The sequence below is a fragment of the Lepus europaeus genome, chromosome 10 (assembly GCF_033115175.1).
Source record: "Lepus europaeus isolate LE1 chromosome 10, mLepTim1.pri, whole genome shotgun sequence".
Lineage (NCBI taxonomy): Eukaryota > Metazoa > Chordata > Mammalia > Lagomorpha > Leporidae > Lepus > Lepus europaeus.
Window position 1 is genome coordinate 61,424,588 of NC_084836.1, and position 21,460 is coordinate 61,446,047.

The following is a 21,460-nucleotide window of genomic DNA, read 5'->3' on the forward strand; positions in this document are numbered from 1 at the left end:
CTGTGATCTTTTATGCAATTTATAACTATTGTGCCTTGATCCTTTTTTTAGGAAGCCTAGCCAAGAAAAATAGAGCATATGGTATATTTTTACCTGTTGACAGATGCCCCCTTGAACAGATTTCTTTGGATTAAAGGTGGAATCTTTATCTTAATCACTATAGCTTGTGAGTGATACCTGAAGGCAATACATAGGAAAAGAGGTAGAGCACACTTCAGATTACCTAAAAAAATAAAAAAGCAAGTGTTACTAACATTTATAATTAAATTTCAAAAATCTCACTAGAGGCTCTAGATTTAACTCATCCTAAAAAATTGTGATAATTTTTATATTGAACAAAATTATCTATGTATACATACATACATATACACATATATACATACATGTGTGTGCATGCGTATTAACAACATGTGCAGGTTTTTATTTATTCATTTATCTTTCTCAATCCACTGACAGAACAACTAAGGTATGATCAAAATGAACAAATGTTTATATGGAAAAAATAATGAAAAGTGTAAGATAAAGAAATTTTGGATTTAATAAATGAATAATGTAGATTACATGAGAAAGAAAATCTACTGACATTCTTTAGCTGCCACTCAAATAATTTCCTATGCCCATTTAAATATTTTTCTAAAATTCTATAAAATAAGTTAAATCGTCATTAACGATGTAAATCAAGAGAAAGTTTAAGAGAATTATCAGAAATGCATATAAGTCATAATAGAGTCTTACAATGAGTCAGACTGAGTGTAAAAAAGAAACAATGACTTAGAGATCTTTCAATTTAGAATTCAAATTGGGAGTGTGGATGGCAGATGAAGATGCTAAATCTCTAATATATCAAATATCATTATTTCCACTGGAATACGAATATGTAGAATCTAGTACGTAAGAGTTTATTTTGCTTTGGCCAAGCCTTCCTTAGCCTAAAGTCAATTATTTCAATTAAAAAAAAACAAAAAACAAAAAAACAGTCACCTACATTGCATTCAAGACCAAGTGCTGAACACAGACAATACAGCTACCAGGTCAAAGAGATTTATATTGAGAGGACAGAGAAGCTGTAACCTAAACTCCTAAAGTGAGAAACTGAGTGAGGATGGAAATGAAGACGATTAAAGGAGTCTGAAAATCAGGGGTAAAATCTGAGGCATTAAAAGGAATGGAATGAAGAAGGGTTCCCACTAAATGTGCCTCATGGGTCTAGAATAATAGCAGTGAGAAGAGGCTAACAGTCCTGGTCCTCCCAGGAGTCTCAGCAGCCTTCCTAGTTTTTTCTCAAGGTAAGGAATTCAACAGTGGCTACACCATTCCCAATCCAAAGACAGGAAACCTTTCTATTTTGAGGAAATATATTTTGTGTTCATTTCCTCTGGCACAGAGAACTTCCCTGGGTTCAGGGCAAAGTTTTGAGCAAAGTCTGAGGCATTTCTGAAGAGTGGACCCAACTCTCCAGTGAATGATTATGTTCATTCATGGTTTACCCAGGTCAGTATAAGAGAGCTTGAGAAGTCCAATTCCTCTGTGCATACTACAGAGAACATTTCCAGGAAATGTCACAGTGCCTTAATTAGAGTGGCTCATTTACTTCCAGAATGACTGACCAACATTTATGGACGTTGTCCACCACTGGGTCAGTGATACTGGAAGTTTTGCTTGGTAATTATACCAATATTAATCTATCTTACACCCATTTCTCTTCAAATATTAGAGTAGCATTAAGTATACCTTAATGCAGATACATAAATATAGTTCATATATTGATATTATAGATAGAAGTCTTGCTGTGGCATCTGCCAGTTTAGTTTCTTAGCAGTACACTATATATGTTATGGTAGTTTTCATTTAGCTGTATTGAAAAAATAAACAGTGCTTTAGGGCATTCAAGGATTGATTTTCATAATTCCATGAACTCAGAGAATCTGGTGTTGTGAATCATATTTTATAGGTGAGAGCATAAAGGACCAGAGATGCCAAGTGATTTTTTCAAAGTGGAATGTCTAACAGGTAATCAAACTGCTATGAAGACTTTTTATTAGGGCCACTGTTACTGATTCTGTTTTAACACATCAACTTGTAGGCTGTTCATTCTGCATGCAATCATACCCCTTCAGGTTTTTTTTCCCCCTAGGGAGAAATTCCAAACTTCAATTTTTATACATGTTCTCGTTGTCTTTTGTTTTTAATCTGTCTTGTCAATCAAAATTTGTAAGTTGTTCTTTGGAATTCAAAAACAACTGTTCTTCAAAATCTTTTGAAATTCACCACTAACCCAGGTTATTCACCCTTATTTTTTATAATGCTTTTGAGTGCATAGGCTACAATATATTATTACTGTTACTAGAGAACAATTTGATGGCTACAGGAAACATTCGGCTATCTGAAGTGTTTTTCAACATTTATGTGGTAGGCTGTGTTTGAAGCCCAAGAACTTTACCTTTTCTTCTAGAATCAATGTAAATTGATTAATCTATGCAGAAGAAGATATCAGACACAGATTATGTAATTATTGGTGACAGTGGTTACACTCCACTATTATATTCAAGGCTCTTTCTCATGCAGTTGGACTGGCTATCAAATGTTCCTTCCTGAATTTGTGAATAATCCTTTCTTCAACTTTCCACACCTAAACCAGCATCATCAATGCTATGAAACCCTATCAATAGTCTATGCCATCCAGAAGTTTATGTTTCAAAACACAGTGTAGAAATAACACACTCAGCAACCTAAGTTCCAAATAAAATCAATGGGTGTTAGGGGATTATCAATTATACCATACATTCCTCTAGATATCCTGCAGCTAAAGCATGAGTTTTTCTTTACATCCTTCCAATGAAACGGCTGTATTCACCTGTACAAATTAACATGCTCCTTAAAGAATGATCAACTGATCTTTTTGGTATTTTCTATTTCTTACACAAAAGGATATATCCAAATCAAATTAATGCACAATGTTTAAGTTTAGGTGACAACTCATCCAAAATTATAATAGGAATTCAATTGAACCAAATCTTATCTTTTATAACATGTAACTGAATTAATATTGGAATCTAATCCTGGGAGGCTATTTTATTCTTCAAAGTGAGCCATCTTTTAATCCTATTGACTTATTTACTCCGACATCTAAGCAAGAAAGATATCAATAGTTCATGGCCCACAAAATGTCAGTAACACAAGACTATTTTTAGATGCAAACTATTGCTGTAGTTAAAATGAGTCTAAGAATACTAATTTATAATAAGGGTCAAACCAAATAAAGATGCTTTTTTTTTTTTTAATTGTAATTTAATTTGTAATTTTAATTGTAATTGTAATTTAATTTAGCTCAGAGCTCTACAGAATGGGCAAGAATATGGTGCCTATAGCCTGTGAGGACATTCTTGCTACATCAAACCATAGGATAATCGATAGCAAGACAGAGCCACTACCTAAAAATCTTTTTGTAAGAGGCCAATTAGGAAAAAATACCAGTGCATAATTATCTATGAAGAATTGGAACTGGGTCTACCATATTGATTGTTTCTCCTGATTTCTAATAATTGTACTGTTAGAGCAGTGCAAAAACAATTACAGTAAACTGCATGTTAGCTGTGCCCGTGTCCTGATCCCTAGAACCCGTGAAGTTATAACTTTATAATGCCCACTTTATAGGGTAGAAAGTGGTGGCTTAATTGATTATACAAATAGGGTAGAGTTTGGGCAGCATTCAGAGCACGTGATGACCTCTGGGAAAGTTTTATTGCATCTCCATATGGAGCTTGGCGTACACATGTTCATCATGGCGTCTTCACGATGGAGGAGGCTCCGCTGCATCACGGGAAAGTGGGTGTGGTGAACTGGCTTGAAAGACTTGGAGGTTTTTATATTGAAGGGGTAAGACACAGAAACCGCTGGAAACCTCTTAGGTCCTTTGTCCCTCACTAATACCCTGTATAGCCCATATCATTGCCACAAACTGCAAAAAAAAATGAGGCAGCTCTATAAACACTGATATGGGTGGAGTATTCTCAAAAGTGTAACAAAAAAGTGAGCTGTATGGCCGACACTGTGGTATAGTAGGTTAAGCATACCATATGAGCACCCAGCTGCTACACTTCTTGGGCCCCTGCATCCACATGGGAGACCCCAGTGAAGCTCCTGGCTCTGGCTTTGGCCTGGGCCAGCTCCAGCTGTCACGGCCTTTTGGGGAGTGATCCCGGTGCTTGATCATGGTGTCTCCCCTGCCAGGTAAGTATTGGGGAGTGATCCAGAAGGTGGAAGATCTCTCTCTCTCTCTCTCTCCCTCTCTCCCTCTCTCTCTCTCCACTTCTCTCTCTTTCTAACTCTGCCTCTAAAATAAATAAATGAATCTTAAAAAAAAAAAAAAAAGAGCTGTGAAACAGGAAAATTTTAGCCTTTGTCTATACTCCTGTGGATCAATGGTCTATTTTTACTTGTTGAAGATGATGATGGGGACAGCACAGTGGCACAATGGGTTAAAGCCCTGGCCAGAAGCACCAGCATCCCATATGGGCGCTGGTTCTAGTCCCGCCTGCTCCTCTTCTGATCCAGCTCTCTGCTATGGCCTGGGATAGCAATAGAAGATTGCCCAAGTCCTTGGGCCCCTGCACCCACGTGGGAGACCTGGAAGAAACTCCTGGCTCCTGGCTTTGGATTGGCGCAGCTCTGGCCATCTGGGGAGTGAAACAGCAGATGGAAGACCTCTCTCTCTCTGTCTCTACCTCTCTCTGTAACTCTGTCTTTCAAATCAATAAAATAAATCTTTAAAAAAAAAAAAAAAGAAGATGATGGCTAGTGGTGCATTAAGCGTTAAGCCTGTAATTATAAAGTAAACTGAAATTATGTTATCACAAAAATTAAAGGAAAAGAAAAGGAGAGGGGATTGAAGGAAGGAGGGAGGTAGGGAGGCAAATACATAGAATTATATTTATGAAATACTTGAAATCTGTTCTCTTTATATTATTAAAATTATTTTGAACAGGAAAATCTGAGTCTATTAATCTTTAAATTATGCACATAAGGACACTATGGGGCTCAGAGAACAGTACACCAAGGTGGACACCCCAGTGTGCTGAGTTGTAGAAACAGTGAATCAAGATCTGACATTCCTACAGTCCCCAGGCCTCATGGTCGTCTTTCTCTCTCAAAGGTATGGAGAAAGTCTTTACTCCTATATTCCCTTATTTGCCTTAAGACTGAACCTGCCGAAGAGAACACAGTTACCTTCCACCCGTCCCTAAAATCTCATTATCTATTTTAGAAAAGAAGACTGAGGAATGTGACTACCTCTAGACAGACTTTTGTCACAAGATAATGTGTCTTGCAGGCTCATTCAGATTCCAAAGAGAATCATTTACACATTAATTTCTGTCTCCTGGATCCATTCCTCCTCCACAATAATCATTTATTATCCTTGAAAAAGGATTGCCTATACATTCCCTCGCCTCTCTCTTCCTCAAGAAAAAAGGTACACTGAATGGGCGGGTAATCACACTCCTATGATTCCCCACCCCCACCCCAGCACCTTAAGTAAATCTGATGCTTTTTTCTTTTACTAATCTGTCTTTTGTCAGTTCACTCTACTGAACCTTCAGAAGGGACTGCGGACACTCCCTTCACCGATGCATCCTACATGTACTTTTATATGTATGCAATCTAATTAGAACAATACATAAAAATCTATTTATATTTTATTATTATTATCATATTATATTTATATTATATTATATTTAGAAAGTGATTATGTGTAGGCTTTTTTTAAAAAATGTTTCAATATTGTACAAGGAAATCTTCAAGAAGTTCATGAAAAATGAGTATTGTGAAAAATTATGCCTGGTTGTCAAATGTCTTTTCCAAGAAGTAAATTCATACTAACTTGTTATATCATGTCTGAACTAGATCTAGTCTGTTACACTAAGAAAGATAACATATCCACCTGAAAAGTGTCCTTATCAGAGAAGCATGAATTCTGCTAAAGTTGAAGCAAGAACAAACATCCAACTTACGATGATGCTTGTGTGGAAAGATGGTGAAAACCTTTACTCTCCACAAAAAGTATATGAGGACAATACTCCAAAAAAAAAAAAAAAAGTAGCAGTTTACAAATGGATAACATTTGAAGAGATGAAATAATGCTGCTGATGAAGCCAGAGCAGAGGACCAGCCAAATCAATTTGCAAAAAGATTAAACATAATAGCGCCCTAGTTGAAGAGGACCAACAATTAACAGCAGAAACAACAGCCAACACTACAGGCATCTCAACGGGTCCACTTACACCATTCTGGCTGAAAAATTAAAGGGGAGCAAATTTTTCACTCTGGGCACCAAAACTTGTTGTGCCCAGACAAGAGCAGAGCTTGCAATGGAAATTTCAAACAAGTGGGATCAAGAGCCTGAAGCACTTCTTCCAAGGACTGGAAGCAGGGCTTTACCAGTGTGAACCCCAAAGCAAAGCACAATCATGGCCATGGCTACCAAGAGGTAAAAGCAGTCCAGTCAAAGCAAAAGAAGACCTTGAAACCAAGCCTCTGTATAGCACCTTAGCTGCAAATACTGGATGCCACCTGGTTCAAGCCTCCCAGACTAAATCCCTTAGCTTAATGTGTCTTTGCTGTCTTCCTGATCATATATCAATGTTTTACTAAAATTAACTCGCTGAATTGAGGGAGTGCATCAGCTATCATCCGACTCATAAGATCATTTATAACTCCAATAATTAACATCCTGATGCTCAAACTGCCCCAAGGGATTTCTTTCCCAGGTGACTCCAGGTCCAGGCCAAGAAGCAAGTACTACCTAGGAGCATCCCCTGGACTGACTGGAGTCCACTTTGCCACCATCAAACTTCCCTAAAGGACATGAATCACTAACTAACTGAAGGAGTGTCCTAAACACTGTGGACACTGGTACCTGAGCTGAATACCTCTGAGCGCCAACATGTGAGCAAACTCAGTCTATAAAAACCTTCATGCCTAACCGCCTAGGGAGCTCAGAAATTAAACAGCGGTTGCCTTGCTCTTTGCTCCACACTTTGTGACAACCACCTCCTGTCCTGAACCACCCCAGTATCAGGGATTGGCTTTTTATGCATCAAGTGAGCAGACCAAGGTGTAGAATTTCTTTGGCAATTCCTCCAATTTTGGAGGAATTTTGGAGTTTATGCAATTTTGGGTTATGCTATATCAAAGAAAGCGCCAACTTGTGAGCTTTTTGATGAAAAATCATTAGACTTCCAACTTACAGTCATGATTTGGCTCTTTCTGATTTATTTTTGTTTCCTAACCTTAAGAAATCTTTGAAGGGCAATCAGCATTCTTCAGTTGATAATGCAATAAAGACTACATTGTGGTGATTAAATGCCCAGGGTTCTCAGTCTTTTAGGGATAGACCTAATGACTGGTATCATTGCTCACAACAGTGTCTTGAATTTGATGAATAATTTAAAATGAATTTTAAAATATAAAGTTTATATTTTTAATTTTTGTAAAAAAAATTTATTTATTTTAAATGTAGAGTGTGAAAGAGAGATCAATCTTCTATCTGATATAGGCAGCCAGATAGGATTAAATCAATTAGACTCATGAGCTGGAAGAGCACACTTTTGCTCTGCTCCTTTTCGTGATCTCACACCCCTACCTGACTTCACCTGAATGCCCACCTGCCAATCAGACTATGTAACCACTCCCCTTTTGGAGGCAGATAAAAGTCTTGGAGTGTCCAGGCCTCTCTCTCTACTTCCCTGCCTGCACTACTTCCTGTGGCTGCTCCTAACTACACGCTTTGCTCCACATGGCTCCTGCCTGCTCTCTGCCTGGTATGGATCCAACTTTCGTTTCTAGTCTAATTTCTCCCCTAAATGAAGCCTTCACTTTCCTGTGTATTTCTCTCACTGAATAAATGCTAAAAACCTTACCATGTCCCCTGTTTTATTCGAGCTGATATTCAGAATTCTTACCTGGATAAACAGCAAGGGCCCTCAACATTAATATTAAAATTATTCATAAAGCTAGCTGATAACACATCTGCTGATTCAATGCCCAAACTCTTGGAACATCCAGGGTTTGGACAGGCTAAAGCTAGGAGCCAAGAACTCCATCCGGGTTTCCCATGTGGGTGGCAGGAATTCAAGTACATGACCCATCATCTGCTATATTACCAAAGTAGCTAGACAATCCAAAACGGGACGCAAGCATCCCAACAAGCAGCTTAACTTACTGCACCACAACACACCCTCCTAAGTATTTTTTTAAACACTTTTGAATTAATATACAGTTATGCAATATAGAAAATAATCACTCCTATCTCTGAAGTTAAAAGCTCCTAAATTCAAACTCCTAATTCTACTGTTTTCTTGATTAGTTATTTCTTTCAGTATAAAATGAGGATTTTAACAGGAAGTATCCAAAAACTGAGGAATAAATCAAGTATTTGATAAAGGGTTTACTGTGATTATTAGTACGATTGCCATCCTGGGCCGGCACCGTGGCTTAACAGGCTAATCCTCCGCCTTGCGGTGCCAGCACACCGGGTTCTAGTCCCGGTTGGAGCACCAGATTCTGTCCCGGTTGCCCCTCTTCCAGGCCAGCTCTCTGCTATGGCCCGGGAAGGCAGTGGAGGATGGCCCAAGTCCTTGGGCCCTGCACCCACATGGGAGACCAGGAGAAGCACCTGGCTCCTGCCTTCGGATCAGCGAGATGCGCTGGCCGCAGCGGCCATTGGAGGGTGAACCAACAGCAAAAAGGAAGACCTTTCTCTCTGTCTCTCTCTCTCTCTCACTATCCACTCTGCCTGTCAAAAAAATAAATAAATAAATAAATCTTAAAAAAAAAAAAAAAGATTGCCATCCTGTAGCATTGAATATTGGCAATCCAATATGTCTGGATAAGACTCAGCCCAAACTTTCAAATATGTCTTTCTGTTTTTAGAATATTTGCAGTCTTTTCTTCTCTCCTCAAGCCAAAGCTTAGGGAAACTATGTATGGGTGTACCATGAAAAAAGATGACAATGACCAGTGTGTTTTTGTCACTTTGCTCCCCCCACTCCTTCAGTTTTTAAAGCAGCTCATTTTACTCAAAATCCTATTATCCAAGCCAATTAGAGACTTTTGTTTATGAAGGGATGAGGAGAATAAATACAAACAGATAGCTTAGATCTCCACCTATCCGCATTCCCTGAGTAGTCCCTAAAATTTTTCTTAAAATGCTTAGAATTCCTTGGAGCCCAGCTGGAAATCTATCTACAACACCTTTCTCATCTCTCTAACTTAGTGACATTCTCTGGTCAGCCTTGAAAAAAGGAAAAAAAAAAAAAAAAACAGGATTCTATTTAAGAGATCTGGATCTTCCATAATTAGTCTTCTAATATTTTCTGGCATTTGGCTTCTTTTCTCAATTTGAAAAGATTTGATCATTAATGCCATTAATAAAGACGAGAAATTTAAGAAATCCTAGATGTTTCTGGGAAGATTACACAACCAGGGAAATATTTTCCTGACTTTTCAACTGAAATGCTCATTGACAAAATATCAAATAAGAAAAGAAAATTCTTAAGGTGTTCTGATACAAATGATGAGATTCAGAAGTATGCTAGAATCCCCTAGACATTCCCATAAAATACAATACCACTGGGGCAGGACAAAAAGTACCATAGCAAGTTGAATCAACCTGGCCACAGGCATCAAGAAACAAGGTCTTCCAAAGATGAGCTTCCCTGGTATTTTGACTTCTCTGTCCACCTGATGACGTAAGCTTCCTGTGAACCATTACTTGCTTTAGAATCTGGAACATATTTAGTTCCATCTATGACACATCTCTTTGTCACTCAACATGTTGTCAGCTACATGATCATGATTCTATGATCTCTGCCCTCAACTTGAAGAATCATGTATATAGTATGGGGAAATTAAAGACAATCTAAATATCCAACTCTTGACAGCAGTGAGATATACTATTGCCATCTACTTGATAAACTATTATACACACATTAAAAAATGATTATGAAAATTAGATAATATGATTAGAAGCATTATAAAATGGCCAGTGAAAAAATGGTGACATTTTATATTCCATAAAAAAACTTCAAATCTTTGGAAATAAGAGTTCATAAAAGGAAAATATAGACTGTAATGTTAGGGTGAGTACAGAAAGGAAATTATATTTCCTTAATTATATTTACTTGGCATAATGTTTTCATATATAAAATACCTTAAGTTCACTTTACACATATGTTTATTTCCATTAGTATTGGTTTCATACTTGATTTAAAAAATAGGTTTTAATTAGTCTACAACATATTCAAGTAAGGTTATTATAAGGTATTACCATGTGGAAACTGTAAGCTATATTTTGAGATTTTGCCCATGTTCTTAAGTCTCTCTGTCTGTCTGTCTCTTAATTTATTTGAAAGGTAGAGAGACAGAGAGAAAGAGAGAGGAAATAAACAGATCTCTCACATGCTGGCTAACTCTACAAGTATCTACCACAGCTGGGGCTATGCTAGGCTGAAGCCAGGACCCTGAAACTCAACCCAGATGCCCACATGGTGGCAGGGACCATACTACTTGAGCCAGTATCACTGCTCTTTTGCTTTGGGTCCACTGTTAAGTTTTTATTTATTTATTTGACAGGCAGAGTTACAGACAGTGAGAGAGAGACAGAAAGGTCCCCCTTCCGTTGGTTCACTTCCCAGATGGCCGCAACAGCTGAAACTGCGCCTATCCGAAGCCAGGAGCCAGGTGCTTCCTCCGGGTCTCCCATGCGGGTGCAGGGGCCCAAGCATTTGGGCCATCCTCCACTTCTTTCCCAGGCCACAGCAGAGAGGTGGACTGGAAGAGGGGCAACCGGACCAGAACCGGTGTCCATATGGGACGCCGGTACTGCAGGCGGAGAATTAACCTAGTGCGCCACAGCACCGGCCCCACTGTTAAGTTAAACGAAGATACTCGGACACAAGCACTGTAATACTGAGAAGAGTAAAGCTGAGGGGCAGGCATTGTGACACACAAGTTAGGCTGCCATCTGCAGTGCCAGCAGCCCACATTCTAGTCCTGACTGCTCTGGTTAAGATCCAGTTCTCTGCTAATGCACCTGGGAAAGCAGCAGAGGATGGCCCAAATTCTTGGGCCCTTGCCACCTACTCATATGGGAGACCATCAGGGGAGTGAACCAGCAGATAGACAATTTCTTTGTCTCTGTCTTGTTCATTCTCTCTATCACTCTGCCTTTCAAATAAATAAAATACATCTTAAACTTAAGTTGATAAGAGTACACAGTTTGGACACAACAAACAAAGGAATCATTCACATCATCAGGCAGGATAGAGCAAGTCAGAGCAGGAAGGCAGGAGATTTTATCACTGCTACTCAGGGTGGTGCAGAATTAAAAATTTACAAATTGCTTACTTCAGAATTTTCCACTTAATATTTTTGGACTGTATGTAACTAAAATTTCAGAAAACAAAATTATGGGTAAGGGTGGACTACTGTAATTTTTTTTTTCTCTCATCTTCAGCCTACTAAAAGATTCTCAAGACACTGCTTCAAGGCAAAAACAAATCAAGGTCACCATGCTAGGGAGAAGATTAAAAAGTGAGAGAGGCCTTATTAAGTCATTTTTTAGGCCTCTGTGCATTTTATTAATAGATTTTAATTCTAACTAAAAAATTTACATGTTTGAGGTGGCCATGATTTTTTGATCGATGTACAAATTATGGAATGGCTAAATTAAGTTATTTAACCTATGACTTAATTTATATACTTATTTTTTGTGGTGTAAACAAATCTAACTGTAGCCATCATGATGTACAATAGATCTCTTGAACTTACTCTTCCTGTCCAGTTGAAATTTTGCTTAATAATTTTTTAGAAAAACCTCTTAATAGAATTAAGCCAGACACAGCAAATTCTTTTGTTTAAAAACAGTTGGGGTAAACACTGTGGCTCAGCGGCATAAGCCAGCACTTGGGGAGCCCACATCCCACATCAGAATGCCTGGGTTTGAGTTCTGCCTTCGAGTTCTTCTAACACAGCTTCCTGCTAATGCACCCCCTGAGAGGCAGCAGGTAATGGTTAAAGTACGTGGATCCCTGCCACCCATGTGGGACACCCAGGTGAGCTCCTGGCTCCTGGCTTTGACCTGGCCTAGCCCTGGCTCTTGTCGGCAATTGAGGAGTGAATCACCAGTTGGAAGCAGTGTCTCCATCTCTGTCTTTCCCTCTCTGTCTCTGTGTTTCCCTCTCTGTCTCTGTCTCTCTTCCTTTCAAATAGAATAAAAATAAATAAATAAATAAAATAATTGAGAAAAGGGTGGGGATCAGTCATGTGGTTCCATGGAGGTTTGATAAACTCAAATTTTCTATAATTAAGTATACATAGAGAGCTAGGCCTCACAAATGGATGATCTATTTGCACAAACTGGAACTAAATAATGTTTTAAGGTTTTAAAATATGCTGTTATCCTAAGTAGTAAGGAAAAATGGTCACTGGAAATATAAAATACAATGGTAAAGATAATTCCAATATACAGTAATTTATTTTATGTGCAAAAATATAAAACTACAGAAAATTTAAATATATACATCACAGTAAGTCACAAAAGTGTTATAACCCTTTGGGCAAATGGCAATTACACTGGATCCTAGTTTCTTTATCTGTAAAGACAAGGAAGGATTGAGTGTTCTCTGAAGTCCCTTTGAACTCCTAAGCTTTGACTCCATGACACTAAAATTTTAATCTTTTGCAGATTTTCTTAGCGTGTGGAACACAAATGTCTTCCATGCTCTGAGAAAACGCTATTGCCATTTAAACCTAAGTCACACACAGATAGGTAGTATCCTAACAACTGTTCCATGCTTCTAAAAACCAGAGGCTGAATGAGAAACGTTAATCTGAAATGATCACGTGAAGGAATTCCACTGTGTAATCAGCCAGAGCCTGGTTAAATACTAGAAGTTCCTAAAGCCCAAGTCTTAGTTTCTTAAGAATAGAATTGTATTCCATTCCCAAATCATAATTTAGTTTCCATAAAGGTTATTATATGAGAACCTCAGGGAACCTGGAATATGTTTGAATAATTTTCCATTTATCAATATCAAAACAGTAGAGCATATTTTCATGCTATCCAACAGAATACATTCTCATAAAACTAGAACAGTTTGACTCTAGTTGCAAATCAATCACATAAAATATTTTCTCAAAGACAGAATGAAAATAGAACCATGCAGATTGTATATTCAAGGCATTTTAAAAGACTAATAATTTCACCGGCGCCGTGGCTTAACAGGCTAATCCTCCGCCTTGTGGCGCCGGCACACCAGGTTCTAGTCCCGGTTGGGGAGCCGGATTCTATCCCGGTTGCCCCTCTTCCAGGCCAGCTCTCTGCTATGGCCTGGGAAGACAGTGGAGGATGGCCCAAGTGCTTGGGCCCTGTACCCGCATGGGAGACCAGGAGAAGCACCTGGCTCCTGGCTTCGGATCAGCGCGATGCGCCAGCCGCAGCAGCCATTGGAGGGTGAACCAACGGCAAAAAAGAAGACCTTTCTCTCTGTCTCTCTCTCTCACTATCCACTCTGCCTGTCAAAAAAAAAAAAAAAAAGTTAAAAAAAAAGACTAATAATTTCAATGTATAAACTGTGTATTTTATTTGGTACCCTGTATCTGCCCAATTTAAACACTCTTAAGTAAAATTTACTATTTAACAAATGAGAATCATGTCAATCATATGCTGTTGGATAAAAATATCATGTTCAATAACATTTAAAGAGTCACTAATGTAACATTACTAAGATGTAAGAGCTGATGATTTATCAACACTCCAAAAGATAGTCCCCTCGTCAGACACTTAAATAAATTTCATGACACTGACATGGTGGGGACTATTACCTACAAGCATGTCTTATAATGGTTTGATAAAACCTGCTAAAGTAGGAAGTGGAGTCAAAAGAGATGGTTTCTGTCACATTCTGTCACATCGACATGCCATAGAATTCATGACTCCTAGGTTTTTAAGATTTCATGTTATTGTTTTGTAAAAAGCACTAATTCAGATAAAATACACAGTTTATACACTAAAATTATTAGTCTTTGAAAACTCCTTGAATATACAATCTGCACTGATCATGAAGTTGGTACTGAGCGCAAAAAGGATGGACCCAAAGTTAAATATAACCTGGATGAGAGCTACAGGAACTGCTTCACGTAAATCAACTGGCTGGGTCCAACTTGTCACTTTGGGAAGCTGACCAGAAAGAAGTACCACCCCAAACACAGGGAAGAGAAAAAACGTCTTTTTCCATTTTCCAGTCTCTACTGCACCAGTCAAGATTCTGAGTCCCAAAAAGGACACAAAAATGCAAATAGTCAGTCCTCTGAGAACTGACAGCATTCTTGTATGACAGCAAATCAGATGAAATCAGAAAATTCTCACCTCTGCACATCGTGTCTTCCTTCCCTCTGGCTTTTCCCTAAACATTCGTATGTGGGCGTCTTCCAAGTTTGATGATAACTTAGAAGGGATGTTATCAAAAGCACCTGGTATCAACTTGATCTCGTTTTCATTTCTCAAGATCTTAATTATTTTATTAATGTGATTTTGTACCTGCTCATCATTCCAGAGAATCCCCTGCTTGACTGAGTTCCTTTTTGTTCCAGTCTACGCACTATGCTTATTCTGATCTTTCTGTGACTTGCATGAACGGCTCTCTGTTCTTTTCCTACTGCATCCTTGACACACTTCCATACCACTGACAGCATGTGCTTTTCTGACATTTTGTTTGCCTACCCTGCTCACTGAAGGTTGACACAGAGCACCGCAACAGCTGAGACAGGAGCACCCATCTGCCATTCTTCCAAACCTGGGACAAAAAAAAGGGAGCTGTCTTCCACCTTACTCTCAAACAGTGCTTACCTTCTTCTGTCCTAGCAAAAAAGGCACCCTTTTATCTCACAACAATCCTTTTAGTAATGATTCTAATGAAATCTCTCTTGTTTTTCTGGAGGAAGTGGTTCCAATAATTTTCATACATCATTTTTAATTTGTCAGTCTTTTTTGGTTGTTTCCCTCAGTCTACCAAATATGTACTTATCCCCAGGCCTAAAAATAGCAAGGAAAAGTCATCTGCTTTAGATGTGCTTTTCCCATGAACTGGCAATGTTTTTCTTTCATCTTCTTCACTTCAAACCATCACACAAGGGCCAGTTTCCTAGAGGACTCTACTCACCACCTATGGTTGTGAATTTCTTACGTTAGGTTTTTCTCTTGCAAAGTTTAACTGAATGTATTTTCTCCTGAATATGGGCTATGACTTCCTAATTTCTAAAATTACTGAGCCTCATCTAATTAAAATTTCTCATAGTATTTAACAATATGTCCTTGTGCTTTGTGCCTAAGACTTTGCAGTCACTGGCTTCTCTCCTACTATATGACTATTCCACATTTCATGACATTTTTCCTTTTCAGATCCAACATCTGTGGGTTCTCATAAAAGCAATATTGCTATCTTCTTTCTTCTTACGTATACTCATAATTTGATTCACCTCTGCAAATTGAGGCTAACACTCTGATTAGAGGCATGTCCCAATTTTTCCTTGTTGCAATGTTCCTTTTCCTAAGTTTTAATTCTTCATTTTTTATGCTCTCCCAAGATATTTTCAAATGAGTTTCCAACTGTAATATATAATTGCCGTACTCTTAAGTTTCATAACAGTTTTGAAACCAAAATACTGGAGTCCTTTCTTCCTCCTGTATAAGTCATTTCTGTTGAATGCATCTTTCTTCCTGTGTCTCTTAAACGTCATGGCTCATACCCTCACAGCACTGAGCATGAGAACCTGCAACAGTCCACTGAGCACTCTCTCCTTTTCAGTTTCCCAACATTGCTCCCCACAATCCTCCATGCAAACGTCTCTTTTCATGTACCACAGCAGCGTGGCATGGGTCCAGGCTGGAGCTCTGAGGGCTGGCAGTTACCCTCGGACCCAATGGAAGTGGAGGAGAATATTTGATTGCCCGCCCCCAGTCTCTCCAAAACAGAGCCCACTGTCTGATTAGGATTTTGGATTAGGGCAGCAGCTACAGGAACCTTCCTGTGCATTTAAAGCCGTTGACAGATGGGACACTTGATTGGCAGTGTTGGTGGCAGTGGCTGGCAGGCAGCAATCAGAAGCAAATCAAAGTGAAATATTAGAAATTAAGAATTCAATAGATCAAAGAAAAAATGCAGAACAAGAAGACAAATCTTTGGAAATTTTACAGTCAGACAAAAAAGAAAACAAAAAGAAAAATAGAAAACTTTTTTTTTTTTTTTTGGACAGGCAGAGTGGACAGTGAGAGAGAGAGAGAGACAGAGAGAAAGGTTTTCCTTTTGCAGTTGGTTCACCCTCCAATGGCAGCCACAGCTGGCATGCTGTGGCCGGCGCACCACGCTGATCCGAAGGCAGGAGCCAGGTGCTTCCTCCTGGTCTCCCATGGGGTGTAGGACCCAAGGACTTGGGCCATCCTCCACTGCACTCCCGGGCCACAGCAGAGAGCTGGCCTGGAAGAGGGGCAACCGGGACAGAATCCGGTGCCCCAACCAGGACTAGAACCCGGTGTGCTGGCGCTGCAAGGCGGAGGATTAGCCTAGTGAGCCGCGGCGCCAGCCTGAAAATAGAAAACTTAAAAACACTGTTGGAGACCTATGGGATACTATCAAATGACCCAGTTTGATTTCTCTTTAAAGTCGCATTTTTCAAGAGAGGAAATTCAAATGCACAATCCCCATGTTAACTGCAGCACAATTTGCGAAGGCTAAGATATGGAATCAACCCAGATGTCCATCACTGTTGACTGGATAAAGAAATTATGATATATATATACACTATGGAGTACTACGTAGATGTAAAAAAAAAAAAAATGAAATCCTGTCTTTTGCAACAAGATGGTAACAACTGGAAACCATTATACTTAGTGAAACAAGCCAGTCCCAAAAAGACAAATATCATGTTTTCCCTGATCCAATGTAACTAATAGGATACTTGAAATGTAATGTATTGGAGTGAAATAGACATTTAGAGAATAGATGGTGGTTTATAGCCCTTGTCTCTTCCATTGTGGAACAATGTTTTGTCTTATTTTTTTTTTCTCTTCATACTATTTGTTGAACTCCTTTATTTAGAGTAGGGATAACTATACAATCATTAAGTGTACTGAAAATAGATCACTGTAAAAATTAAGAATGGGAATCCGAGAGGGAGGGGGAGGAAGTGTTGGAGCATGGGAGCAAGGGAGGGAAGTCTCACTATGTTCCTAAATCTGTATGTATGAAATTTTTATAACTTAAATAAAAATTTAAAAAGATGAAAAAACACATTGGTAGGGCCGGCGCTGTGGCTCACTAGGCTAATTCTCTGCCTGCGGTGCTGTCATCCCAGGTTCTAGTCCCGGTCAGGGCGCCGGATTCTGTCCCGGTTGCTCCTCTTCCAGTCCAGTTCTCTGCTGTGGCCCAGGAGTGCAGTGGAAGATGGCCCATGTCCTTGGGCCCTGCACCCACATGGGAGACCAGGAGGAAGCACCTGGCTCCTGGCTTCGGATCGGCATGGCGTGCCAGCCAGCAGCCATTTGGGAGGTGAACCCACAGAAAAAGGATCTTTCTCTCTATCTCTCTCTCTCATTGTCTAACTCTGCCTGTCCAAAAAAAAAAAGAAAAAGAAAAAGAAAAAACACATTGGTGGAAATACTGGTAAAATCCAAATATAACCTAGAATCTAATTAACAAAAAAGGATTAATCTTCTAACATTATATCTAATGTTCCTTCTCAGATTAGGTCACCCCACCACTCAAAAATCTTTAATTCGGGTTTTATGAAGTTCAAATGCATTAAATCTTTCTTGCTCACTTTTCACCATTCTTTACATTTTACTCAAATTGTCTAACTGCTGTATCAGGAAACACCTAGATGTTAATAAGCATTACACAGAAACGATGAGTAGGATTTGAGCAATTTTCTGCTAAATATATTATTAATTCCATATTTCCTCAATGTCTTCACTATGTTAACACGCATTGCAATTTTAGTTGTATAAAGTATAGAATTTCTACTCTTGTTTTACTGTAGAAAATTTTCTTTATCAGAAACTCACTTTCCTTCCCTTTATTCAACTTTCCTGCATCATCACATGATGAAATCACATCCATCCTTCCATAAAAATAAGTGATGCCGTCCAAAACAAAACGACAAAATCATTTCTACAGAGAATTAAAATTTATCATGCACAGCAGATAAAGAGTGAAGAATCTGAAGAACTGGGATTACTACTTTCAGTGTGATGTCATCTCTAGGTATCAGTTCATCCATTCATTTATTCAACAAATTCCAACTCAAAGTCTACTATGAGCTAAACACAGAGGATGCAGGCTGAACAAGGCAAACTCCTTCCCGTGAGTGTACATGTTCATGGAGAAGAAGTGAGCAAGTTACAAATACAAATAAGTTACAGATTGCACTCTATATAAATAAATAAATAGGATATTATGACAGACATTAACCTATCTAGGAGATAGAAAGTAGCCAGGGAAAGTAAGACGTGGAGGACGAACTGTTCAACTTACTTCTGAAGAGTAGAAACTGAAGACACTCTTTTTCTCTGCCCTGCCTTCTTGGAAACACCAAACACAATAACAATCAAGATTCATTTTCATAAGAGCAGATTTAATTCCTATAGATTTCAAGGTTTTTTTTTTTTTCCCAAGTCTAGTTATTCAAGGTTAGACAAAGTCTTCCATTATCTGTGCTGTTCAGCCCAGGGTTCTTGCAAGCTCTCAGATTCAATTCAGTCACCCCTGCTTTATTCTTTCTTAGCTATGGGTCCCAGGAACTTGGTCTTCCTGTCTGCTATTTCTCTCTAAAAAAAATTCTATTATTGGCAGTGTGGACTGCAAATTGTGATGGTCTCCCTCACCTGTCTTTCCTTGATGTCTCTAAAGTTAGGCAGAAAACTGCTTACTTTTTGAGGTTATTACCAACCATCTCTGTGGGTAAATGTATTGAGATAGTAAAAATGACAAATATAGATAAGCTCCACAGTAAATGAGTATTAATGATACTGGTCTTCAATTACAGATCCTAGCTCTCTGATGTGATAATGCACACAGCAATGACTTTTTCTCTTGAATTTCTATTCTTAGGGTAAGCTTTACCAAGTTAACATCTTCATACTAATTCTACCCTTATGATGTTAAGATAGAATATTGTATTTATGGTCTTCTTGTTTCTTGTATTCATTTATTTGCCAGACATTTATTGAGTGTCTCATTTTATGCCAAGGTCCTGTGCCAGACAATGGAAATACGGATGCTGAAGATCTAAGATATGAGTACAGACTCTGACCTATAAATGAACACAATCTGGAAGGTAACTATGAGTTAGATAATTACAAAATTGTGTTTCTATGGGCATAAGATCAGGAAAGGCTAACCCATACAGTGATAGCCAAGGAAATGTCTTCAGAGGAGTTAAGATCCCTGCTACAGTTTGAACGTATCCTCCAAAAACTCACATATTAGAAATTTAATCCCCAAATTCATGAGTAATGATATTTGGAAGTGGGGACTCTGAGAAGTAATTAGAGTTGGATGAGATCATGAAAGGGGGACACCCCATAAAAGGATTAGTGGTTTTATATGAAGAAGAGAGACCTGAGTTCATATGCTAGCTGTCTCACCATGTGGTGCTTCCCTCATGTCATGCTGCAGAAGGATGTTGGCACATTGATATAGATTTCTCAATCTCCAGATCTGTAAGAAATACACTTATATTTTTTATATATGACTCACTGTTCCATATTCTGTATAGCAACAGAAAATAGACTAAAACACTCACGCTGAACTGGGCAAGCTGAATTTTGACAAGGGAATGGAATTACCACCTGGGATGACTGGGATGGGGGTAGGAACTGGGAATGGTAATAGGTAACAAAAGTTAAAAGTTGGTATGTCCTGTTCATAGCAGGCACCATAACACCATGGCATGCATAACTGGAGAGGAATGAGGCTAGAAAAGCACATGGTTCATTCATCTTAAAGCTTTGAAAATCACTGTCTGGTTTTTAAGCAAGGGAATGAGTTAGTTAGTCTGCATTTTAGAAAATGATCCTAAATATAGTGTAAAAAAGATGACTGGAGACAGATGAAAAAAGCAAGAAACTAGTTAGGTTCTATTAAAGGAATCTAGAAAAGACACAGGAAAATAGCAGCCTTGGAGAAAGGCATGAGGAGGGCAGATTTGAGAGCTATGAAGAAATGAAATAATCCTTGCATACACTTGGAAAATGGATGCCAAACAGCAGTGAACAAAAAGAGAGTGACTGAGGTCCACTGAAACCATTAACTAAGACAAGCTGGGCTGGAAGAAGATAAAATGTTTTGTTTGGTTTGAGTGCAGTTGATATTAACTTATAAACATGATTGGCATTGTTAATAAGCATTTGGATACAAAGGTTTAGAACTCACTGAAAGAATCTGCTCAATTTATATTCCAAATGTATCCAATTTGGATGTAACCCCTTCCAACAGCCCTCAAATCTGTCCAATAATGAACTGTTACAGTCACGTCTTTACACTATCATAAATTCCAATTTTTCTTTTTTACTGGAAAGCAAAACACACACAAGCAGTGACCTGAAACAAAGTTTAAAACAGGAGTTATCTCTATCAAGGAGAAGGTGAGGATGAAACAACAGAGAATTATAAGGGCACTTCAAAAAAACTGCAGAGAAATAGAATTAAAAGACAAGTTTAGTTTGATGAAAAAAGTGTTTGAAATCCATGCACAGTATTTTCAGAATACACATTTCCATGACTTTTCTGAAGATCCCTTGTGAACTCACTTCAGATGATAGCATTCTATTACGTTCTTCAGCTGAATAGTATGCTTCTGTATATTTGTTCTACTAATATATTTTCTAACTTACATAAGTGTTACTCAAAATCTTTTATTTATCAATTTTATCTAAATTATTTAGAAATATACCCTAAACAATAATATTGCTGTGCCTCATTAGTAAATGAAAGTATGTATATATATATACATATATACATATATATACATATATATGTGTGTATATATGCATATATATATACACATATATATACATATATGTTCTCTTCATCCCCTCCATTTTTTACACATTTGTTTCTTTTTTTATTGCAGTATACTTTAACTGTTAAAAAATAAATTTAAAACATTAGAATAATTCAAAATATTCCTGTGGAGTCAGATAAAAATGATTTCTGATTTCTCTATTTTCCAGCAATTATAAGATCTATTAGTGGGGGATGTACCTAATTGTTTATGAGTATTTTTCAAGTACAGTTGTTGTGCTTGACTGAATAAATGGTACTCAAAATCCAACGGTTACTATCAGATTTTTTGTATGAGTAATCACTTACTGTTAGGTATAATTTAAAAAAAAAATCAAGAACCA

At 38.2% G+C, this 21,460-nt stretch overlaps 1 protein-coding gene across 4 annotated transcripts in view; it reads right to left on the reverse strand.

The window, feature by feature from the left end:
• The window catches only part of SLC16A7 (solute carrier family 16 member 7), a 193,410-nt gene that overhangs the window by 92,436 nt on the left and 79,514 nt on the right, over nucleotides 1-21,460 (reverse strand). For all 4 annotated transcript variants that reach the window (XM_062203322.1, XM_062203320.1, XM_062203323.1 and 1 more), the window contains one exon: nucleotides 94-223. The gene's annotated coding sequence lies outside the window, so the exon portion shown is untranslated. The remainder of the gene's footprint in view (nucleotides 1-93; nucleotides 224-21,460) is intronic.